Genomic DNA, 27,164 nt, shown 5'->3' with positions numbered 1-27,164 from the left:
TATATATATATATATATATATATATATATATATATATATATATATATCGAGAGAGAGAGAGAGAAATACAGTTTACTCTTGGAAAATATCAAAATATTGAATATATGTAGCTTTTCCTTGACAGTTAAAAAAAATTTGTAGTTGTGGTTTGCAAACTGGCTTCTATTTATGTGTAGGTGTTCATTTGTTTATATAATCTGTGAGGTAATAAATATAAATTTTATTATTTTAAAAATTGTTTCAATCACTTATGTTTAGCACTGCTTTAAACTATCTCTGGTAAAAGATAGTTTTTCCTTAATTTCAAGTCCACTGTGGACCAATACTTTTATTAAAAAATTTTTAATCCTAATTACTGACAATATACAATTTTAGAGAACGAAATTCTCTAAATCCTAAAAATTCAACCCCATTATTTTGCTATTAGAGTCAATAGATATAAAATTGTTATGTAAACATTCTAGAAGTGTTTAAAGGACTAAGCTCCACTTGTTTTTTATTTTTTTATCTAATTTTTTATTTTTATTTATTTATTTTTATTTTCATTTTTTTTGAGACGGAGTCTCCCTCTGTCGCCCAGGCTGGAATGCAGTGGCGCGATCTCCGCTCACTGCAAGCTCCGCCGCCTCCCGGGTTCACGTCATTCTCCTGCCTCAGCCTCCCGACTAGCTGGGACTACAGGCACCCGCCATTTATGTTGTATATATTTATTATATACATGTTATATTTTGCTATGAGCATAGAATGTGTAATGATCAAATCAGAGTAACTGGGATATCAATTACCTCAAGCATTTATCACTTATTTCTGTTAAGAATATTCCGAGGCCGGGCGCTGTGGCTCACGCCTGTAATGCTGGCACTTCGGGAGGCAGAGATGGGCAGATCACGAAGTCAGGAATTCCAGACCATCCTGGCCAACATGGTGAAATCACGTTTCTACCAAAAATACAAAAATTAGCTCGGTGTGGTGGAATGTGCCTGTAGTCCCAGCTACTCAGGAGGCTGGTGGGAGAATCTCTTGAACCCTGGAGGTGGAGGCTGCAGTAAACCAAGCTCGCGCCCTTGCACTCCAGCCTGGCAACAGAGCGAGACCCGTCTCAAAAAAAAAAAAAAAACCAAATTCTCTTTTCTAGCTATTTTGAAATATACAAAATTTTAGTGTTAACTATTGCCACCCTATTGTGGTACTGAATACTGGATCTTATTCCTTCTATCTAGGCATATTTTTGAACCCACTAGCCAATATCTTTTTAATCCTCTACTCCCTCACTATCCTTCCCACCCTCTCTCAACCTTCATTTTAATCTATACCTTCATGAGATCAATTTGTAGCTCCCACATATAAGTAAAAACATACAATGTTTGTTTTTCCGTGTCTGGCTTATTTCACTCCTCCAGTTTCATCCATGTTGTTGCAAATGACAGTATTTCATTATTTTATGGCTAAATACAATTACATTCTGTATGTGCACCACATTCTCTTTTTCCATTTAGCCATTGATGTTCACTTAACTTGACTTCATACCTTGGCTATTGTGATGAACACAGGAGTGCAGACACATCTTTGATATACTGATTTCCTTTCTTTTAGATATATGCCCAATAGTGAGATTGCTGGATCATATGGTAGTTCTGTTTTTAAGTTTTTTGCTGAAACTCCACACTGCTTTCCATACTGGTTCTATTAACTTGTATTTGCATGAACTAAACCATGCACGAACATTTCCTTTTCTCCTCATCTTTGCCACCATCTGTTACTTTTTGTCTTTTCGATAAAAGCCATTTCAAGTGGAGTGAGATGATAGCTCATTGTGGTTTTTTTATTTGCATTTCTCTGAAAACTGGTGATATTGTTATCTCAATTCTTGTACTTAGCTCATTGCAAACTGAACCAGTCACTTTGAGAAGCACTGTTTCCGACTACCTCCCAATAACTGTTCTTCCTTTCTTTCCCTAACCAAACAACTCCTCTTTCCATCTCCCTCTTAATCCACAGACCCTTGATCCTTTAAGTTGTTTTGTCTATGTCACACAGGTGACCTCTTCTCTTACACACTCCCTGTAGCATGTGTTGTTAGACATTTTTAAGTCACATCCAGTTCTTCTACTAAGGAGAAGCAGTAAGAAGTGGATAATCAAACCTAAGTGTAGAAAAAAAGAGAGAGAGAGAGAAGAAAATAAAAAGAGAGAGAAGAGACATTCATGGCAATTGAGGTTTAGGATAGGTTATCTAAAAATGAAACAATAATAAGCTTTTTGCCGCTGTTATCTCTGGTACCCATTCTACTAAAAGAATATCTGCTACTTTTTCAGCCCTGAATTTGAAAAGGCTGCTTTGTTGTCCTCACCTGCATGAATGAAAGCCTCTGGACTGTTGAAGAAGCCAATGTGTGGGGCAGGAGAGCTTACAGTGAGTGGACAAAGCAAATATAATCCTTCCTTACTAAATTTGTAGGATATTCACGTTTCTGAAGTCACATAAATGTAAATATGAAAAATATTCATTATAAAAGAAAACCAGGGAAAGTGCAAACGCTTGAAGAATGTGCATTTTTTTTAACAATTGCATTTGTTTTATTCAAGCATTTTTAGTTTCAAAGAATAAGAATCCAAAGAGTTAAATAAAAGAGATGCTATTTTAATAATTGATGGAAAATGTTATATATATATGAAATAAGGTCAGGAATTATGGATGAAACCCGTCTCTGGGAATTGAAAAGCAGGAACCAAGGCAATAGTATGCTAAAAACCCTGATTTGTAGCATTTTTATATTTCTGTGGTATAAATATTCCCACCATGGCTGTTTTTAAACTACCAACTTGAACATGAAGTGGGACAAGATGCCCAGAAATATACAGTTACATTACACTACACACCAGAAGCACAACAATAAATACAGAATTCCTACCATTTAGATACAATATACATAAATAACCTAAAAGGAGGAATAATAGTAAAATAATTGAAAAATATGTTTTCAGTATACATTGTCCCTATATATTTATATGTAAGTTTATATGTTCAAATATTTGATAATGCCTGGGTTTAACAACCAGCTTGTTAAATTTCTGAATACTTAGCAATCAGCTCTTTTGAACCAGTATAAAGAAGCTCTAATATGCCACTAAATTAGGTTTGTCACAGCTTTAAATGCAGGTCTTAAGGTTATTATTTAATTTATAATTTCTATATTATAAATATTGATTTAGAATATGTATACTACAATGCAAATAATTCTCATCCCAATCTATGGAAATGAGAACTTTCTATGCCAATGCATTGGGATTTTCATTAAAAATTCTGATCACATCACAGGATTTTTTTTTTTTTTTTTTTTTGTCTGTAACTCTATGGGTGCATGCCCAATCAATTTCTGTAATACAAACTAAGTCTCTAAAACTTAAACAAAAAGTTTGTGTACTAGGATAAGCCATATTATTACCTAATTCTTCCAGTCTTTACTAAAAAACGTCTGAGCTCCCACTAGAGTTTTTGCTACCTCCCTTTACTGCTTTATTTGCATTTCTTTAGTTCTCTTAATACATTTGTGTCTTCTCATGTCTGTATAGATTCATTAGTGCTGTTTGACAGAGTCCTTCATATCATTATTATATAATCTGATCTTCATCCCTCTCATTTGAATGCACACAATTCTGCAATATTTGTGTTTCATTTATTGTTTTTACTGGTTTTCTTTTTTACCACATTTTCCCTATTTGATAGGGCCAAAATTATGTAGTTATTAAAATGACACCAGACTAAATTATTTTTACTTCACATGGCTTTGCCTGTTTCTGTTGGCATATTGTCATGCTAATAACAAATGTAACCAAGCAAGCAGGCAGCATCATTATAGGAAAAATGTACTATAATAAAGGAAATGTGACTCTCCATAGAATATATACTACTAGCAGCTCATCCAAACTTAGACGGGGAAGTACAATTAGTTTAGTGAAGCTTAAGAGTAGGCATCTAGTGGACAGTAAACAAACAAGAATAAGATTCAAAAGATAAATTGGGGCTGTATGAAGTAGAATCCAGTTGGCTGGGAAATTATAGGAGTTTTCCTGGAAGACTGAGCTACCCAAATGAGGTAGGATATCATGAATTTGTAGCAGCCCAGGTAAATGCAAATATCTCCAGCAGTGCTTATCTTCCATCAGAGTTCTATGGGCATTATTGTCAGCTGGAGTAGCTCTGGTTAAGCATTTTGCTATCTGAAGACAATGACAGCACATACAGACAAAAGGCATGATAATACTGCCATGTGGTGGCACATGCAATTAAGCTGATTAGGAAAGAAAATGAAGATAGGGTGTAACTACTGGGAAAACTAGAGTGGTAAAGAGACTCATGGTCTCCAAGGGATCAAAGGAAATGTATGATAGAAGTAACAGGGAGGTAGCCAGGAAAATAGGAGGTTGCAGCCAAAAAGAATCTCTAAACTTACTATTATGGAAACAGACTTTTGTGATGACAAGTTTTAAAGTATAGCTTAGGCAGAAGTGGAAAACTAAAATACGTAGGTATAAAGGTTCCTGGAGTTAGCAAATTCAGAAATCTGATGAGCTAGATTGTTCAACAGAGTACTGACACTAGATTACAGTCATCCAGTACGATCTAGAAGTTCCTTGTAAATGAGAGTGACTGGGAGTTTGAGTAGATAAAAGCAACTCTTGTGAGCAGAGAGTTCAGTCCAATTTCATAAGCCTCCAGAGAACAAGGAGTTTTACATGAGGATAAAGAAGTAATAGTTGAGGAGCAGCAGTGGGAGAAAGCAAGGATAAATCCTCCCTTGTTACTTTGAAATAGATCCACTGGAAAGTAATGTCTTTAGTGGAAACTCAAGTTTCCCAAAAGTGGAAACAGCATTCAGGAAATGGATTATGATAAAAGTGAGCTTGCTTACTCTGAAACAGGGATTCCAGAGAACAAAGTAGGAAGATTTGGAAAGAAAGGAGCTGTTGGAGAATGAGTTTGTGTTGAAAAAAATACAAAGCAGCATGGGGATTACTACATAGGAAAGAAGGCATGACAAGATATATCTATATCTGGGTCAATAACTAAGAAAAACAGGTATTCTAGAGTTAGTTGGCTGCAAGCTTTCCAAATAATTGATCCTGGGAGTCCATTGTTAGGTATGTGATTTGTGGCTAGATCTTTGAAAGCTTAGGGGAGCTTCGCTAGATGCTTAGACAGTCAGCGGCAGAGGAACTAGCGTTAGAGCCTTGCCTTTAGAATCTGGAAGGGCTAGTAAAAATTGTTGTGATCTATTTATTCATGTATTATTTTTACGTTTTGGTCATCCATTGTTATTTAAATATTTTTTGAAATTTTAGTGTATTTACAACTGGTTGTTTCAACTATTTATGAAGGACTAGGAAGGATTATACATATGCTACATTATGTGGACATATATTTTAATTAATCATCTCTTTACTTTTGATAATGAAGTTACTTCCTACTTTTTGCAATTATGAAATACACAAGTATTATTACACATAAATATTTATGTATATCTCACATCATTGATTATGTTCTTAAGATAAATTTTTTTAATTAAGAATACTGGGTAAAATAATATAATTGAATTGTTTGTAACACACAGGTCATGCTTGAGATGAACAATACCCCATTTACCCTGATATGATTATTATGCATTGTATGCTTGTATCAAAATATCTTATGTATCCCATAAATACATACATTTGCTATGTACCTACAAATCGTTTTTAAGTATATGAACATTATTAAGACTCCAAATTAATTTTCTGAGTTTTTCTCATTTTTGAGTAATAGTTTCTTTTGAGGAGATCTTCCTCAAATACTGGATTTTATAACTTTAAATAATCTTTGATAATTTGAAACCTTAAAAAATATATTTTATTTACTTTATATTAATTTATTAATGACATTTATCATATTCTCATGTTTATCTGACATATGAGATTTGCTTGTTTGGGTTCTGTGTCCCATTGTTTTTAGATGCTCATATTTTGTGTGTGTATGTGAATTAGTAAGAGATCATTACATATTTTGTTAAACTACTGTCAAGTATCTGGCATATAATTTTTCAGTTGATTGGCTTTTACATCATGTTATGTTATTTTTAATTTATAGTTTTGATTATACTTGTATGCACATGCATGCACATAGACATTATCACATGCATATATACATGTATATATTTTTTAATTTGGCATGAGCTATTTTCAAGTCTTATTTCCTGAACTATTATACAAATCACATGTACTACATTTTACTTAGACTAAATTTTATGTTATAATTATTTTAAATAAAATGTTAAAATGTTTAAAAGTTTTATTATTTCTAGTAAGTGGTGGTCTTAGTTATAGCTGTCAATTAATCATTTTCTTTTGAAAGAAATGACTAAAATCTCCAATTAGTTATTCACAAATTTTGCGATGCCCTTTGCATGATTTCATTCTGGAAAAAAAATCAGGCTACTAATTTTTTTTCTTTAAAGAAAAATGGTATGTATATATTATACACTTATATATTCTTATTTGAAAATGAAATTTTGTGGGAAACAAGAATACATGAGAATGGGATTTACAGCTTTTTTTATACCCAGTTTGTCTCACAAGTCAACTATTACAATAGAGAAAAGTAATCATGATGGTCTTATTTTCTGAACTATTAGGAGAATTACAAGCCTAATCTTGCAGTGACACTTATTTGACTTTTTTTTTTTTTTCAATATTATACTACTACCTAGAACTAAAAGTGAAAAATCAAACCTGGATATCTTTTTTCTGGTTCAAAGACAGAAAATTCGAGGGTGCTAAAATTGCCCTGAATGTTGTTTTTATTTAAGCACTCAATGAATAGGAGAAGTAATAAAGTTATTGGTGGTTTATATAAATTATGGTTTTTTTAGTATTACTTTTTTAAATAAAATTCAAGAATATAAATAGGTTATATAGTCTCTATAAAGTGTTTAACAAAAATCTATTGTCTAGTTGTAAATATCAACCAAGATTTTTAAAATAAATATTATCAAATAGTCAATAAGCTTACAGGTACAAGTGATATGAAAGAAATTATCATTTTCTGTTGGCATTTCAGTTACCTTAGTTCACAAGAAAAACAACCTACATAAATTGTTAATATTTTAAAATGTAAAGCATCAAGCAAATAGGTTACAACATTTAGGAGCAAGAGCAAATGTGTTCATTGGCATTTTAGCTATAAATAGTTTGCTTCAGTATATTTTTTCCTTATTTCACAGAATCTGAAATGCCTGAATCTTATTAAAGACTAAAAGTCTGAGTCTTACTAAAACAATCATGAAATATTAATAATTTTATTTAGTTAATTAAATTATTAATACCCTGATGATCATAAGGATAATTAGGTTAATATAAAAACAATTAGGTAAGTTCTTTTGAAGGGCACACTTTAGGAATATCTATTTGAGACCAGAATGGACATTTTAAATGATGAATATCATTCACTGGTTGGCCTATAACTGAAGCCATCATTGAACCTACAGGTATTGGATTTTATTCTGATTTATACTAATTTTACTCGACACTATTTCTTTACTGTATTATCTCCCCCCAAAGATTATTTTTTCATCAGAATTAAGGATAACTATAAGTAATACGATCTATTTTGTTAAAAAAAATTCTCTATTTTTCTCTTAAGAACTATGTATCTCAAATGTTACTTTTCTATGACATCTTGTAGGCAGGTTAAGCCCTTTTGCCATCCTTCATATCTCTTCATGTTATCTTATCTACACAAATATGTATTTTCATAAAAATTTACAAGACCTTTCCTAATCTTTAATGCTAGGACTTTATTTTATTTATTCTCATAGCACTAACGATGTGATTGAAAAATAACACTCACCCAAGTAAATGCATAGGCATCCCTGCATTCCTTCCTCTCTTTCTTCTTCTTCCTTCTATTATTCTTTTCTAAAACTATACAACTTATTTCTACAGCATAAATAATTTGATCTCTTTGTGAAACAATATTCTTTTTAAAATTATCTTTGTGGTTATATTATATGTTGGCTTGTATATATTCCATTCCAAGTCCTTATACATTATCCTCAAATCTCTGTCACCATTTCCCCCATCCTCACAGTTCACTCATAAATCTTTTTATTTCACTAATGCAGGGGAACAAAAGAAGCAACAGAAGAAATTTTCTGGTAGCTTTGAGCAAAATAACTGAAGAATTCTTCCTTTACTGCAAAGAATCTGTTTATTCTACTCTCCTGATTAAGATCAACATCTACACATGTGCCAGAGATCCCATTCATCCTGGCCTACTGAAAAATAGATATTATTCAAGCAGCTCACTCCTCTCAAGAAATATCAGATGATCTGTCTTTTGGGGAGAATTATTCTGATCGGCATACAGATATTTTTAAAATGTCTTATATTTTAAACTATACTTTTTTGATCCCATTTTCCTTTGAGTTATTGCCCTATTGTTCTGCTGTCTTATTGGCAAAACAACTCACTCAAAAAGCAATCTATACTTCCCATCTTCAGTTGTACTGCGGTAGGCATAATTCTAAGAAAACCCCCAGAAGTTCCCTGTCCTCTTGATGTACAAAACCTCTATAATCCCTGGGACCACAAATAGGATGGATTTATTTCTGTGATTAGGTTTTGTTATGTGGCACCATTAATCTTAAAATAGATCATCCAGGTAAATGCATTTATTTCCAGCTCTTCATAGAAGAGGAAGTCATAAATTCAAGTATGAGAGATTTTACATGAGGGAGGTTTTCCATTGCTGGCTTTGAAAAACAGACAAAACCACATGCTAGGGAAAGTGGGTTGCCCGCAGAAGGTGAGAGTATCTCCCAACTGACAGCCAGGAAAGAAACAGGGACCGCCTATAACCACGAGGAAGTGAATCTTGCCACAGCCATGTGAGCTTAAAAGAAGACCACAAGTTCCACATGAGAACACAGAGTGGCTGACAGACTTGCTGTGCCAGACTTCTGACCTAGACTCTGAGCTAATAAATAGGTGGTGTTTTTTAACCACTAAGTTTATGGTAGTTTATTTCACAGAAATAGAAAATTAATACACTTCCCATTCTCCACTGACTCATTCCAAATAGTATTTAGCAACACTATTCCAACAAAGCAGGTCATCAGTGATCTCCATATTGATAAAATTGATGGACAATATTTGATCCTATTTATCCAGACCATCAGCAGTATCTCACCATGTTGCCCACTTTCTTCTTCTCCAGTAAGTCTCTGTGGTACGCCATTCTTTCAGATTCCTCTTATCTCAACTGGCCTTTTTCTTGCTCCACCACACTCTCTTAACTTGGTTTCTGAGACACTACTTCCTTCCTCTAGCCTTTTCTCCTACTTTTCTTTTAACCTGCCAGAATCCCTGGTGGACTGAACGAAGGGTGGCGAAAGCAGGAATAAAAGACAAAGACAAGAGAGTATATTTGGAAGAAGGGGCAAGGGAGCACCTTGCCTCTAGTGGACAAGGGCCCTGAGCTTTACACAGACCTCTGTATTTATTACACAAAAGAGATAGCGAGAAAAGGGAGTGACTGCCAGGTAATTGTCAATCGCTGTTTGGTTCACAGCAGGCTTGCAAGACTGCAAGAGGCAGGGCCGGGCGCGGTGGCTCAAGCCTGTAATCCCAGCACTTTGGGAGGCCGAGACGGGCGGATCACGAGGTCAGGAGACCATCCTGGCTAACATGGTGAAACCCCGTCTCTACTAAAAAAAAAAAATACAAAAAACTAGCCGGGCGAAGTGGCGGGCGCCTGTAGTCCCAGCTACTCGGGAGGCTGAGGCAGGAGAATGGCGTAAACCCGGGAGACGGAGCTTGCAATGAGCTGAGATCTGGTCACTGCACTCCAGCCTGGGTGACAGAGCAAGACTCTGTCTCAAAAAAAAAAAAAAAAAGACTGCAAGAGGCGCTGGATTTCTCAGTAAATAACTTCAAGGAGCCGGGCGCCGGGGAGTGAGGCCCTCAGCAAACCTTGTGGTGGCAAGCACAGTGTGATTTGCTCACATGCTGCATTCATGATCAACAGTTTGCTGTTTGATCATATAGCCGCCAGTAGAATGCTGAGTTGCTCACGATCCCACGGACCTTTGGCTCCCTGAATTTTCTGATGCTCCTTTTAATCTCCTTTGCTGGTTTTCCCCTCAGCTTCTCTGTCTCTCAAATCGAATGCCTCAGGCTTGTCTTTCTGCTCCCACCCCTGGCTCATCTTATCGAGTCTCATGGCTTTAAGTACCAACTACATGTTAATAACTCCAAAGTTTATATTTAGTCTGCTCTTTTGAAATCCAGGCTCACAATATCTAATTACCTACTTGATGTCTCCTCTGGTATGCTTAAAAAGCAAATCAAGTGTACCACATTCATAGCTGAAATCCCGATACTTCCCTGCCAAAACCCAATTATTCACAGTCTTCCTCATCCAATGAAAGCCAGGTTCATCCTTCTAGGAACCTAAATTCCAAATATTAGAAGTTTGGCTTAATTTCACTCATACGACCTCCCACATATTTGATCATTTGGTAAGTTCCCTAAGAGCTTACATTCAAAATATAACCAGAATCTGTTTTTCAGTACCTCCACCACTAACTACCTGGTCCCATCCATGAGAGCCTCTTTCATGGAAGATCTTACTGCTTCAGGTCTTTCCACCACCACCACCACCACCACCACCCACCACCACCACCACCACCACCCACCACCACCACCCACCACCACCACCACCACCACCACCACCACCACCACCCACCACCACCACCACCACCACCACCACCAGGTAATTAGGAATAAATGTTTTTTTAAAGTACTAACCAAAAAACAGGTTTCATAACTTATGACAAAACCCTCCAATGGCTTCCCATTTCACTCAGATTTGAAGTATTTAAAATGGCCTCCAAAGTTCTTGATGATTTGGCCCACAGTTGCCTCTCTGATTCTGTCTTACTGTTTTTTCCTTGGTTCACTTCACTTCAACAACGTGTTTTTCTTGTTCTTTCTCTAGCATGGTAAGCCCATGTCATCATGAGTCTCTGCAATTACGGTTTCCTCTGCCTGGGAAGAGTGTTTTATTTTTGTTTTTGTTTTGTTTTAAGTTATTTTCATGGTTCAATTCCTGATGTATTTCAGTCACACTTCAGATCTCTTCAAAGAGAAGCTTTCTCTAATCACCTGAGTCATATAGTTCTGTAATGCTTTCCCCATCACTTATCCCTTCATTTAGTTGTCCAGTTAACTTTTTTCTGTAAAATGTATCACCATATGACAAATTCTATATGTACGTTAAAAAAGAGTTTAAGATTTGTTTTCTCCACATGAGAATGTAAGCTGCATGAGGGTAGGACCATTTTATTCACTCTTGGTTGTCCTACACCTCAAAAATTGTCTTGTACATAGTTGAAATTCCTATTTCCTTAAAGATGATGTTCAAACTGACTAAATGGTTCAAACATTTCTGTGCCATTTCATATAGCTGATGCCAAACAACTAGTTTTACAGATGTATCCCCTAGCACACTGAGCTCATTAACACTTCAACCTTACCTCCATCTCAACCACCTGAGTAGTTTATCAGAAATGTCACATTTAATAAGTTCAGTATGTTTTGGAAGATAGAGCACTGTTTTTCTCCCAGACTTTTAGGTTCATGTTGGAAGGAGAACAACTATAACTGCTTCCAAAAGTGGTGTGTTTCAAATTAGAGTATATATACATAAGCCTTAAATTCCATAATAATCCAAATCCTAATTTATTGAACAATGATTTTTTAATAAGGTGTTATGCTTGACAATGAATGAGAAGAGGGCAAAACAATAACAACTGCAAAACAAATGCAATGATCTACATACTGCTATCCAAAATAATACTCAATACCTAATAGAGGAATTTTCTAATTTGTTCTGTAATTTTCTTATAAACTAAAAATAAGACCTAAAGACTTGACTGGACTTATAAGCATTTTTGGCAAGAATACTCTAACTAGGTGGTGTTGTATACTTATTTTGCACCATAATAAGAAGTATATAATGCCTGGAAATGTTATCATCAGCAATACTAAGATTTATTACTCAGAAAATATGTTGTCTGCCAGATCTCTTGCTTGTTCCATGCCAAATGAACACCGGTAAGAAAAAAGTGAAAAGGTTTTTATTCCCTGAAAAAGTTTTTAGTCATAACTGATTGAGCAATTATCACAACTTGTTCTTGATCCACTGCTGAACCACAAGAAAAAAATAAAAATGTATTACTCTCTCAGGTATAATCGTTATCCAAATGACCATTTATATTAGTTTAAAAGATTTGGGCAACAAAATGGTTGCTTAAATGTAATCAAAACAGGAAATTATGTGACTGAATGACATCATTCAAATTTTTTTTTTTTTTTTTTTTTTAAACTGAGTCTCGCTCTGTCACCCAGTCTGGAGTGCAGTGGCATGATATTGGCTTGCTGCAAACTCTGCCTCCTGGGTTCACACCATTCTTCTGCCTTAGCCTCCCAAGTAGCTGGGACTACAGGTGCCTGCCATCACACCTGGCTTATTTTTTGTATTTTTTTTTTAGTAGAGATGGGGTTTCACTATGTTGGCCAGGATGGTCTCGGTCTCCTGACTTCATGATCCACCGCTTTGGCCTCCCAAAGTGCTGGGATTACAGGCGTGAGCCACTGTGGCCGACTCAAATATTTTAAATGATATTTCCAGAGGCAATATATTTATAGAGTGTTTTTTTTTTTGCATATAATTTAATGCATGTTGTTTTGTCTCTGGCTGAGGTATAGAGCTTCCTGTTAATCACAGTCATGCATACATTTTCCCTTGTTCTTAATATATACCTAAAAATTCAAAGAAACATATATGATTAATTTTGTTTATTTATCTTGCTTACAAACATACAAATATAACAACTCTGGAAAATATATATATAAATGAAAAAAAATCTGATAGAATAATAACTTGAATAATGGAAAATTTTAAAATATTAGGCCCTATATGACTAGTAATTAATGAAACCAGAATGTCTCAAATAAAGCAAAACATAATATAATTGTATAACCTAATATATACCTATACCTGAGTGATTTTTTTCCAATTTCAATATTAATAAAGCATTAATAAATAAATCAGAATTTGGAGAATGAGTAAATTGTACTTTGATTTACTAGTGATTAAATGAGTATTCTGTTTGAATACCTTCATCATTGACTACTAATTCATTTTACAGAACTTGACACAGGGATCAACTATTTTTGCCAATAAACCTACAAAATAATATTAACTAAACTTGCTATTTTCGGTATTTAATCAGTGGATTGAATAGATAATATTCAAATTGGAATTAGTCTTATGATAAGGTTGTGTTAAAGAAATCATGTATCTGTTTTTAATTTCAAACTGTTGTATTGTCTTTTCCCCACATCTTCACCCCATCTCCACATTCAAAGTATAAAAATGGTAAACATAAGGAAACTTGTTCAACTGTCTCAGAAATAAAATAATCACAAGTTAATCAAAATTTTGATTTTTTTTTTTTTTTCTCTTTTTTTGAGACAGAGTCTTGCTCTGTCACCCAGGCTGAAGTGCAGGAGTGCAGTGGCGTGATCTCAGCTCACGCAACCTTCATCTCCCGGGTTCAAGTGATTCTTCTGGCTCAGCCTCCAGAGTAGCTGGGATTACAGGGATGCGCCACCACACACAGCTAATTTCTGTATTTTTAGTAGAGACGGGGTTTCACCATTTTGGCTAAACAGGTCTCGAACTCCTGACCTCAAGTGATCCACCCGCCTCAGGCTCCCAAAGTGCTGGGATTACAGGCATGAGCCACTATGCCTGGCAACAAATTAATCAAAATTTGAAGTACCATTTAAACCTAGTATGTTAACAACCTTAAAATCCTTGTGAAATTGCACTAAAACTATAAATTTTCAGGCTGCTACAGGTATTATAAATTATGCACAGGTATATAACCAAATATTTTAAAAGATACATAGTTCTTACGTCTTGATTCAGTTATTTCCGACTTCATATTAAGGAAAAATTTTAAAACAGCAAAAGTTTGTATATGGGAGATACTGATTGCAGAGTCATTGAAATAGCATAAATATGGAAACTAAATTTCCGATATTAGATGTATGATCAATAAAGTTTTTTGTTGTCCCAGAACAATATTGAAATTGAGCTTTTTTTCATATGCTTATTGGCAACATGTATGTCTTCTTTTGAGAAGTGTTTGCTGAAGTATTTTGCCAACTTTTTTTTTTTTTTTTTTTTTTTTTTTAGATGGAGTCTAGCTCCCTCACCCAGGCTGTAGTGCGGTTGCAGTGGCACGATCTCGGCTCACTGAAGCTCCACCTCCCAGGTTTACGCCATTCTCCTGCCTCAGCCTCCCTACTCGCTGGGACTACAGGCACCCGCCACCACGCCCGGCTAATTTTTTGTATTTTTAGTCGAGACAGGGTTTCACCGTGTTAGCCAGGATGGTCTCGATCTTCTGACCTCGTGATCCACCTGCCTTGGCCTCCCAAAGTGCTGTGATTACAGCTGTGAGGCACCACGCCAGGCCTAATGTATTTTGCCTACTTTTTAATGCATTGTTTTTTTCTTGTAAATTTAAGTTCCTTATGGATGCTAGAAATTAGACTTTTGTCAGATGCATAGTTTGCAAAACTTCTCTCCCATTCTGTAGTATGCCTGTTTACTCTGTTGCTAGTTTCTTTTGCTGTGCAGAAGCTCTTAAAATTAGTTAGAACCCATTTGCCAATTTGTGCTTTTGTTGTGATTTGTCATGAAAACTTTGCCTGTATACCTGTATATGAGAAATAGTACAGTGTTTTTATTTGTTAGTTTTGTTTTGAAGACATGTCAGTAGTCGATAACTCTCTAAGTCAGTTGTTTCATAATGTTCTGTTTATTTTGGCTAGAATTATTGCCCATATCGATTTTGTTTATTGTCCATAGGAAAACACACACAAATTTTGTTTCTTAGGTTTTCTAGTTAATTGGGTAATACAAATACTTATTATTCATTACATGCTAGATGGTATTGTTGCTCCTCCTTTGGTTATTCATTAAAGATAGTTATTTTATTTAAATGAGTCTTTTATTTAAGAGTATTGCATCTTTTTGCTAAACTATCTCACTATACAATATGAGGAAAAGCTTTATTCATATTCCATGATTTAATAAATTCATCTGTATAACTTTATTCAGTTTTACAACTTACGGTAACCAACTGAGACATGGGCTAATTACAAAAGACTAAGATTATCTGACTATGGATTGAAATTAGTAAGACTGAGTGTTAGGGAAATAAAGTGTTCTCGTGTCAAAGACATAAATGCTTAGTTCCCAACAACCCAGGAGCCAGTGTAAATTGATATGACCGAACAAGCCCCGTGCATTTTAATAGCTTCATGGAGTGCCCTGGTGGTGGAGTCTCCCAATTGTTCCAAAATTATGGTTTTATAAAGAAACCAGAAAACTACTCTCATTTAAAAAAAAAAAAAAAATGATGGAATGAAAAGATTTGAAAAGACTGGGTAAATGGACATTTCAAGAAAAAGAAAAGTACATTCTTAGCTCTTTAGCAAATTTTTCTAGTGTTTCTTCTCTATCTGGAAGTTTAGAATGAGTGAGATATTATGGTCAAACTTATGATGAAGAAGACTAAGCAATGTGAATAGTATGGAAGGGGAGGAGATAGAACTTTAAGTTATCACCTCATGGGCTTCTGTATCAGTAGGAGGAGGCATGTTGTCCTGGGAGGTAGGGTTCCTGGAAAGACTTACGTTAGTTTAACCACCATAAATAATAACATTTAGAATACTACTAATAACTTGATAAATTAAAAATTTGAAGTTTCAGGAAAAGAGAGCTGTCTGCCAATGTTATACCATAACACTCAATTAATGCTAACACACACATTTTTCATGATCATTAAAATTCCTACTAGGTCAACAATAAACGTACTTACAAAATATGGTGTGATATGGAAACAGATTAGTGACTGTTTATGTCCCTAGATTTAATAAACATATGAAATAAAATGAGATTTTTTTTTTTTTTTTTTTTTTTTTTGAGACAGAATCTCGCTTTGTCTCCCAGTCTGGGGTGCAATGGCATATTCCCAGTTCACTGCAACCTCCGCCTCCTGGGTTCAAGCAATTCTCCTGCCTTGGCCTCCCAAATAGCTGGGATTACACATGCGTGCCACCATACCCTGCGAATTTTTGTATTTTTAGTAGAGACAGGGTTTCACCATGTTGGTCAGGCTAGTCTCAAACCTCCAACCTGAGGTGACCCACCACCTCCCAAAGTGCTGGGATTACAGGTTTGAGCCACCATGCCCAGCCAAAATGAGAATTTTTACAAAAATATTAATTTTTGTCCTTTCAGCAGCACTAATAGGCACAAAAATGAATATCTGTATACCACTACCTTTATTTAGAAACTTCACAAAATGATACACTAAATGAGAGTTTCACTAAAGAATTCCTCTATAGATTTTTTTTTCCCCATTGGCCAATGTCAGAAATGGGTTCCTAGCTGAGAACTAGTTCAAGACTTTACCTTTGTTCAATAGGGATAAAATTTCATTTATAAGCAATAATTAGTCCTAGAAATCTGCTGTACAACATTGTCCCTATATACAATATGGTATTGTACATATAAAATTTGTTGAGCTGGTAGATCTCATGTTAAGTGATCTTATCACCACCACCACAGCAACAATAATAACAAAAAGACCTTATCCATACCTCAGCTCGAGGGATTCCTAATTTTATGTCTACTAAATATACCTTTCTTTCCATTTCCACAGCTACTGTTTTTACTTCAACAACGCATCACACTTCACCCAAACAATTTCAACCACCAACTACCTATTCTTCTACCTCAAGTTATATTTCAGTTCTGTCAAAACTGCTAATCATGGCAATACTAATCATTCAAAAGCCAAATTCTTACAATTTCTTTCATAAATCATAAACATTCAATGATTCTCTATTTCATAACAAATTAAGTAAAATTTGTTTTTCTATGGTACTGTAGAATTTGTTACAATAATATCCAAACCTTTCTTCTAACCTTATCTGACACATGGCCCCAACATAGCTTATTCTGTAATACATTCAATATCTTCCAATATCTCTTTCTTTTCTCCATGTTTCACTTCCCCATCTTTACTTATAGATCACTTGCACATCCCAACATATCTTAAAATCACTGTGACTTCCTTCAAGATGCCTTTTGCCCAAAGGCAAATGATAGCTTCATAATTTGAATATGTGTTTCACTTTTTTCTAGCTACTTGCAATTTTCTTAGATTTCTAACTAGTTGTGCTTTTATCTTACCTTCCTCTCTAGAGTACATTCTTAAAGCAAGGTCGGTGTCTTATCCTAAGCCCGTGCAGAACATACTGCCTTGCATAATTTTAAGAAATTTTTAAAATTAAATGACAAAGTCTTCATTTGACTCAGAAAATGATTAGAATATGGACACAGGATAGCCATAGGTTGATAAAAATGTGACTTACTATATTCACATCTTAGTAAGTATATTTATTATTTACTACTATTAGTAAAATACTCCCATAATTTTTAGAACTATTAAATGTTGTGATTAAACACAGGTTTAAAATCTAACATTCTATGGTAGAAGATACCAAATGACTATTAAAAGCCTGTAATTTGGACTTACACTTTCTGAGTTTAAAACTTAACTACAAAACCAGAAAAATCAAAACATTGAAGATATAACAGTAAACAAAACAGAGAACCACCCTTTGCTCATGGAGATTACATTCTACTGAAGAATACAGACAATTTAAGTTAATAAAAAAACAAGATAATTTCAGATATAATAAGTGATATAAACTAGAAATTAGAAAAATACATATCATAAAATGAACTGAAAGGCAAAAATATATGTTTGCTTTGTTGTAGTCTATTTTAATTAATGCTTTTTCAGAATAATTAGTATATGTTAATTACATTTAACCTAATGCCTGTATAATACAAACCTCAATAAGATAGTTGTGCTTACATGTTGATGAAAATTTGATAGCCAAATTGGAATAGCAGGTAGTACAATTTTAGTATGCCATTCGGTTGAGTGATTGCAAAGTTAAAAATTATCTCCTTGCAATTATGGAAGATGAGTTTGGAGAGTACAGTGAAACAACATACTGAAGGTCATTCATGTAATATTCTGGCGGCCCATACAACTCATTACTTTTCATGCATCGTTAGTGAAAAATTGGCAATATGCTGTATGCTTTCTAATATAGAAGAATAAAAACTGTGGAGAGGGAAATGATTCAAGAGATCATTAGTGAACACCTCCAAGCTGAGTCAAGTTTCAATTCTACTTCTTTGGGGAAAAAATATTATTACAAGCCAATATGGGGTTGAAAATAATGTAATATAAGTTAATAAACCATAATCTGTGTTTTTAAAACCAACTGTAAAGCTTGCTTGTGGTTTAAGTTTTCTTCAGAAGAAAACTTCAAAATAAATACTCACTGAAAAACTGTAATGATTACAAACGGTGGCTTTTGCTTCTAGTAAATTTATTGATATTATTGTATAAAGCAACATGATAGTAATTTACCCCCAAACATTTTAACCAATTTACGTTTATAAATGAGGGATGAAATGTCACTCAGTAAAACCAATGAAGATGTCAGCAACTCACAATCCAGGTCTGATTTCCAACACAGTGATCATTTCATTGCAAGGGTATTGTATTCTCAAGGAAAACAGATTAGTTTTTAATTATCTATAAAACATATAAAATGATTTTAATTTGAGTTATATGTCAAAGAAAAATGCAAAAAGAAATTTAACTTTAAATCATGGCCACTATATTCCTGTATTGTTTCCACAAAACATACTATTTCCATGAACAAACACTGAAAACACAGCACACTGAGGGCTGAAAACACAGCACACTGAGGGAAACACAAACCAGATTTTACACAGTTCTGTATATAGTTTTAATTATCATTTGGCAGTAGTCTAAAATTTAATATAAATTATATATAATATATACATATGTGTATACATGTACACACACAGACACACATATATAAACTTCAATGCCATCTCATCTCTTGTCCAACATTGCCTTCTAAAAAGAGTTGACAGCAATAACTTTCTTGAACTGCTCCTAATCAATTTGAAACTTTTATCTCCTGTTCTTACTTTTCAGAGACAGTGATATATTTTTTAATGAAACTTTATAGCTTTCTGCTTCTCATTTCTGTGTTTTTCTGACCTTCATATTTCTTAAACTGACCCTTTTTTATAAGATGTATAGACACTGAGTTGGTGATCAAGATATTTAAAAGTACATTTAAGAAATTCTCAGTGCTAAACTTTACATGTAGCAAATACCTTTTAGGCACCCAAAGTTGTATCATTGTATCAGGATATTAGGATGCGTCTTCTAGAATTTTCCTGTTGGTTTCACTGTTGCCCCTTAAGTTATGGATACAACTCATTCTAACAAATTACACAACGATAGCAGAGCTTTATGAAGATTAATTGATGTAATTTTTCAATATCTGTATATAATAAATTTAATTATCCATTTATTCATATATTTATTCATTCATTCCAATTTTAACCAATCATCTATTATTTTTCATATAGATATTTGCATATTGCCTACCTATGTACTTGATAATGAAGAAGGCACTACATATTTCCATCCTCCAAGTGTTTGCTCTATCTTGGAAATCTAGTTCTATGAAACTGTCTTCTAAGACATGCCTACTATACATCTCCTGTCTTTGCTCATGTATTTTTCCAAGCCTCTTCCAATTGATTTCTTCATTCTTTAAACTATGAAGTATTTTTTTCTTATTGCTGGCCTCATCCTGCATAAAGTGTTCCTTATTTGATAAGGAAGGCTTCTTTTGTCTTTCCAGTTATATTATAAACCCATGGAGGACCTATCTCTTTCTTTTTTACATCTCAAGCAGTACTACAGAACAGTAGTGGTATGATAGGCTGAATAATGGCTCCCTAAGATGTCCACACTTTAAACTCCAGAATCTGTGACTGTTACCCTATGTGACAATAATAATATTGCAGATGTGATTAAGTTAAAGATTTTGAGATGAGGAGATTATTCTGGATTATTTGCATGGGCCATAAGTATAATCACAAAGAGCAAATATTGTAAGAGGTAGGTAGATTTCACAACAGTAGAGAAACCAACATGACCTCAGAAACGGAGAATGGAGTGATGTAGCCAGGAGTCAAGCAAGGATAGAATCCCCTAAAAGTTGAAGAGTCAAGAAGCAGATTCTCCCTTGGAGTCTCAGAAAACACAGCCTTGTTCTAAGTGCCATACATTTTATTTTAAATTTCTAGGCTCCAGAACTGAAAGAGAATAAATTTGTGCTATTGTAAGTCTTACATTTTATGGTAATTTGTTATGGTGGCAACAGTAAACAAATGCAACTGGGTGTATCATAACCATTTAATGGTTACTAATTTAGTCTTTGGACTTTTATCCTTAAGAGGGACTTTTGGTAACTACTCTTCCACAACTCTGGAAATAATGATAAATTCTTCACTATCTACCTATTTAATTTGAAATAAAAGGAATATGGCTTACTTAGTTAAAAGGTATAATAATATACTTTGTATTAAAAAGTATATTTTTCTTAAATTATTTCCCAATTGTCCTAATTGATTATATTTATTTTGTCAATAACTTGTTTATTACTAAAAGTCAGTGTTTTATATTATGTATATAAAAAGGAGAATAATAGTCTATATTTTACTATTCTTGCAGCCCATTCCTCATTTTCTTTTTCTTTTCTTTTCTTTTTTTTTTTTTTTTTTTTGAGACAGAGTCTCACTCTGTCTCGCAGGCTGGAGTGCGGTGGCACAATGTCTGCTCACTGCAAGCTCTGCCTCCTGGGTTCACACCATTCTCCTGCCTCAGCCTCCTGAGTAGCTGGGACTACAGGTGCCCGCCACCATGCCCGGCAAATTTTTTGTATTTTTTAGTAGAGACAGGGTTTCACCGTGTTAGCCAGGATGGTCTCCATCTCCTGACCTCGTAATCCACCTGCCTCAGCCTCCCAAAGTGCTGGATTACAGGTGTGAGCCACCGCACCCAGCCCATTCCTCATTCTTTAATGTTTACTTTTCTTTCCTATTTTACATGGAGGCACAGATTAACACAGGACTTTTCTATCTATAAAAATCATTTTCTTATAGTGATGACTTTAGTTCGTATTTTAGAAAATATATATTTTATCTTTTCTGAAAACTGGAACAATTTGCATGTGAGTGATTTTTTTAATAAGAACATAAGAGAAGAATAACTAAACCTAAATAAAATATTTTGGGGAAACCGTACATCCCAGATATCATTTTATTATCTTGGTAGTCAGCTATAGGTATACACAGAAAGAAAATTAATCACACATGACAGGTCTTCTCACTAGTTTGATAATTGTGGGCCTCACTGCACTATGTTTATAAAAAACAGAGGTTCTTATGATGTTTTATTCAGAATCTATTATGGACTGAATTGTATCCCCCAAAATTCATATGTTAAAGCTCTAATATCCAGTACCTCAGAATGTGACTGTATTTGGAGATAGGGTCTAAAACGTAATTAAGAAGAGAAATGATTAAATTAAAATTAGACCATGAGGATGCACCCTAATCCAATATGACTCCTTTTCTTATAAGCAAAGGGGCAGAGGCAGCAGGAGAGTGGCTATCTTCATGTCAGGGAGTGAGGCTTCGAGGTAAATCAACCCTGTTGGCACCTTGATCATGGACTTTCAGCCTCTAGAACTGTGAGGAAATAAATTTTCATTTTTTAAGCTACCTAGTCTGTAGTTCTTTGTTATGGCAGCCTGAGCAGACTAATACTTGATCTTAAAATATTTTATGTGAAAACCCAGCAGTGATAGATTTCATCAACATATATATAGTCGTTTTCTTGATTCTCTAAATATTCACAGTTTATGTAGCCAAGATATCAGCAAATTTTAATTATTATTATTATCTTTTTTTTTTTTTTTTTTGAGATGAAGTCTCGCTTTGTCGCCCAGGCTGGAGTGCAGTGGCCGGATCTCAGCTCACTGCAAGCTCCGCCTCCCGGGTTTATGCCATTCTCCGCCTCAACCTCCCGAGTAGCTGGGACTACAGGTGCCCGCCACCTCTCCTGGCTAGGTTTTTGTATTTTTTTAGTAGAGACGGGGTTTCACCGTGTTAGCCAGGATGGTCTCGATTTCCTGACCTCGTGATCCGCTTCCCAAAGTGCTGGGATTACAGGCTTGAGCCACCTCGCCTGGCCCAAATTTTAATTATTAAGATTTGTTAAAAGTGTTTCAGATGCTTATGTGCACATATCTTAAAAAGTCACAAATGTACACTGAAATGGTAGAAACGTCATTCACCTTTAGTCAGTCTGAAAATGCTAACTCTGCAAAAGTTTGCAGAATATGGCTACATGATATCATATGAAAAGATATACAAGAATATTTTTAGTTACTCATGGGGAGAAAAAAGTATGCTTTGAAATTTAGAGGTAACCTTTTCCAGTTGGGGACTGTGGTAATTAGAATTCTAAATTTTCCCCAACGCCCCAACACTTCTGTGTGAAAGCTTTGCATAATCCTCAAGACAGTGAACATGGTGGATTTCACTCCCATGATTAAGTTATATGGCACTGGTTACAGAAATGTAAAAGAGACTTGAAAAAGGAAACAAATTTGATATGCCATGTCTGGTTTGAAGTTGAAGAAAGCCAGGTGAAAAAAACCTGAGAGTGGCCTTTAGAAACACTCTAGAAGCAAAACTCTAGGTATCCCATTATAACTGCAAGGAATGGGATTCTGCTAACTACCCGAATGAGCTCAGAAGCAGATTCTTTCCCAGCTCCTTCAGAGGAGAGCTCAGGCCTGACTGACAACTTGAGTTCAGTCTTATAATATCCTGAGCAGCATAAACCTAGACACATCTTGGTGTACTTTTGGCATAAAAAGCCATTAATTAATACATGAGCATTGTTTTCAGCTGATACATTTGTGGGACATGGAATTCAGCAATAGAAAACAAGCATATGGATTATAAAGGAGTCCTTTATTCAGGCTTCTGAATAAAGATTTAAAATTCTAAATTTAAAAATCTAAAATATAGATTTAAAATTAATTCCAAAGTTATAAAAGCAGCTAACATTTTTATGTCTTATATATTTTAATATTTGTAGTTAATGTTTTCTAAAAATTATTTGAAGTATCACATTATTCTATAATAACAAACTTTTAAGACTTATTAAATGATCAGATTATATGTTTGAAGGTATAAAAAAACTGGATAATGTACAACTCACCAAGGAACAACTCTCTAAATTACTCATAACCATTTATAATTCACTTTGTTAGTAATAAGCCAATTATTACTACTATTTAATAAGCGGGATCATGTGCATAGAAAATATGTGACCATAAAATAGAATTTATAGAGTAAAAGAGTGTTAACATACATGCAATGCTAATGAATATGTAATATAAACAGAAAAAAAGCACTGTTCAACCAAATGGGCTGAATACAAAGGGAAGATAGTTTCATTGAAATTAGAGTACTTTAGAAAAAGGTGGAGCAAGATGACAAAATGGTACTCCCCAGCAATCATCCCCTGACAGGAACATCAATTTGAACAATTATTCATGCACAAATCTATCTTCACAAGGGCTGAGGAGACCAGCTGAGAGATTAGACCAGCTGAGAGATGAAAGTACCTGAATATAGCATAATAATTTTTTTAAATGCCTTGAAGAGAATAGAAAGAACAGTTTTACATTACCCACATTACCCTTTACACCACTTTCAAGCAGCACAATGTGGAAAGAAATAAGGGAAAGAGAAAAGTTAGCATAGGATTTTCCCTTGAAATCTAACATTGGGCCTGCCACAGTAAAACCCAGCATCAGGTGGATTCCCCATGGCCTCTGACTCCAGGTTGATACCAGTGGACTGAGCCAGATGTGCCCCAATGCCATACAGGAACCCACAGTTCCTGCAAAATGAGCTCCATCTATAGTTTTCATCACCACAGCCAACTATGAGAGACTTGGGTACCTGTAAAACCACAGCAGTATGCTGTACTCAGCAGCAGTAGGCTTCAAGAACACCTTAGTATTAAATCAGTCTCAGTGGTCATAAGATTCCAGCCCTGGCCCATGCAAGCCATGGTGGTCCTCAGCTTAGGGCATTCCATAGCATTGAAAAGGCCACAGTGGTCCTTGGTATAGGGATCACACCAGATGATCTGCTCAGAATCTCTGAACAGGTTTACTGTTGAAGGGCATTCTCAGACAAAGACAGATGCAAGACTTTCATAAATACCTACTTCTTCAAATCAGTAGACATCAAAGAATGTTTATAAGGATCAAAAACAATTGGGGAGACATGATATAACCAGGGAGATAAAATAAAGTGCTAGGGGTTGACTCCAAAGAGATGGAGATGTATGAATGGTCTGACAAAGAAGCCAAAATAACTGTTTAAAGGACATTCAATGTATTTCAAGTAAATACAGATAAATAATTCAAAGCAATGTGAAACAATAAAAGTAAATGGCCAGAATTAGAAATTTAACAGAGAGACTGAAATAGTAATAGTAATATTTTTTAAAAAAAATTAAACAAATTCTGGAATTGAAATAATATCTGTCAACCTTTCAAATCTTTAGAAAATGTAAATATCCAGATCAAGGAATGTCAAAGGTCTTCAATCAGGTTAAATTCAAATAATACTAGCCTAAGCCATATTATAATCAAATTTTCAAAAATAAAAGACAGAAAAAGAAATTCTGAAGGGAGCCCAAGGAAAGAAGCAAGTAGCATACAAGAGAGTTTTAATACACCTAGCATCAGACTCTCAGAAGAAACATTACAGGCCAGAAAACAGTGGGATAAAATATTAAAAGTGCTCAAAAAATGAGAACATGTCCTTTGCAGGGACATGGATGAAGCTGAAGCAGCTATCCTTAGCAAACGAACACAGGAACAGAAAATCAAATACCGCATATTCTCACTAATAAGTGGAAGCTAAGTGATGAGAATACATGGATACATAGAGGGGAACAACACACACTGCGGCGTTTTGGAGGGTGGAGGATGGGAGGAGGTAGAACATCAGGAAAAATAACTAATGGGCACTAGGCTTAATACCTGGGTGATGAAATAATCTGTACAACAAATCCCCATGGCAGGAGTTTATCTGTGTAACAAACCTGCAATTGTACCCCTGAACTTAAAAGTTAAAAAAAAAAGAAGAGAACTACCAAGCAAGCATACTGTACCTAGCAAATCTGTGCTTGAGAAATGAAGAGGCAGGGTATGGTGGCTCATGCCTTTAATCCTAGCAATTTGAGAGGCTGAGATAGACAGATAGCTTGAGTCCAGGAGTTTAAGACCAGACTGGATGACATGGAGAAACCTCATCTCTCCAAAAAATAAAGTAAAATAAAAGATTAGTCAGGCATGGTGGTACACATCTGTAGTCCCAGCTATTTGGGAGACTGAGATGGGAGGATTGCTTAAGCCCAGAAGGCAGAGACTGCAATGAGCCATGATCTCATCACAGCACTCCAGTCTGAGCAACAGAGCCAGACTCACTCTGTCAAAAAAAAAAAAAAAAATGGAAAAAAAAAGAAATGAGGAAGAGATAAAGAAGATAAACAAAAGCTGAGGGATTTTACCACCACCAGACTTGTCCTATAATAAATGCCAAACAAAGTTCTTCAAGCTGAAGAAATAGCTTACTCACTAATGAGTAAGACAAAAATATCTGAAAGTATAAAACTAGTTGGAAAAAGTAAGTACAAGAACAATTTAGAATACTCTAATACTGTAAATGGTAGTGTGTAAATCACTTGTAACTTTAACATAAATGATATTAAAAGACAAAACTAAAAATAATAACTACAGTAATTTGTTAAGAGATATACAATATAGAAAGATTACAGTGATAACATTAAAAATTGTAAATGTTAGGTGGACAATTAAGCAAATGCATAGAGATTTTCTTTTTTTTTTTTTTTTTTTGAGGCAGAGTCTCGCTCTGTCGCCCAGGCTGGAGTGCAGTGGTGCGATCTCGGCTCACTGTAAACTCCACCTCCCAAGTTCACTCCATTCTCCTGTGTCAGCCTCCCGAGTAGCTGGGACTACAGGCGCCCGCCACCACGCCCGGCTAATTTTTTATATTTTTAGTAGAGACAGGGTTTCACCATGTTAGCCAGGATGGTCTCGATCTCCTGACCTTGTGATCCACCCACCTCGGCCTCCCAAAGTGCTGGGATTACAGGCTTGAGCCACCGCGCCTGGCCGAGCATAGAGATTTTCATTGTGGCAATCAAAGTTAAGCTATTTTCAGCTTAAAATAATCTATTTTAACTATAAGATGTTTATTGTAAGCATCATAGTAACCACAAAGCAAAACCTATGGTAGATTGAAAAAATAAATAAAACACAAGAAATTAAAACATACCATGAAAGAAAAATCACTTAACCACAAATAGAGACAAACAGAAAGAAAAAAAGAAAAGAACAATGGGTCTACACAGCAAATAGAAAACAATTAACAAAATTACAGTCATAAGTCCTAACCTATCAGTCATAACCATGAATTTAAATGATGTAAATTCTCTTATCAAAAGATATATAATGGCTAAATGGATAGACAATCAAAATCAACTATCTGCTGCCTACAAGAGACTCACTTCACCTGCATGAACACACAAAGACTGAAAGTAAAGAGATATTTTTAAAAAAGAACTACTCCAAGGAAATAAAAAGCAAAAGAAAAGAAAAATAGTTATACATACGTTAGATAAAATAGTCTTTAAGAAAAAACTCTGAAAAGAGACATAGAAACTCATTATATAATGACAAATAGGCCTATTCAGCAGTTCTAAACATATACACATCCAAAACAGTATACCCGAAATATCTGAAGCAAATTAGCTTTAAAGGGAGAAATAGGCTCCAATACAACAGTAGTTGAGGATTTCGATGCCCCACTCTCCAGCTTTAGACAAATCAGCTAGATGGAAAATTAACAAAGAAACATGGGATTTAAACTGCACATTAGAACAAATACAT

The sequence above is a fragment of the Piliocolobus tephrosceles genome, chromosome 10 (genome assembly GCF_002776525.5).
Source record: "Piliocolobus tephrosceles isolate RC106 chromosome 10, ASM277652v3, whole genome shotgun sequence".
In the NCBI taxonomy this organism is placed as follows: Eukaryota; Metazoa; Chordata; class Mammalia; order Primates; family Cercopithecidae; genus Piliocolobus; species Piliocolobus tephrosceles.
This window is presented reverse-complemented; position numbering follows the sequence as displayed.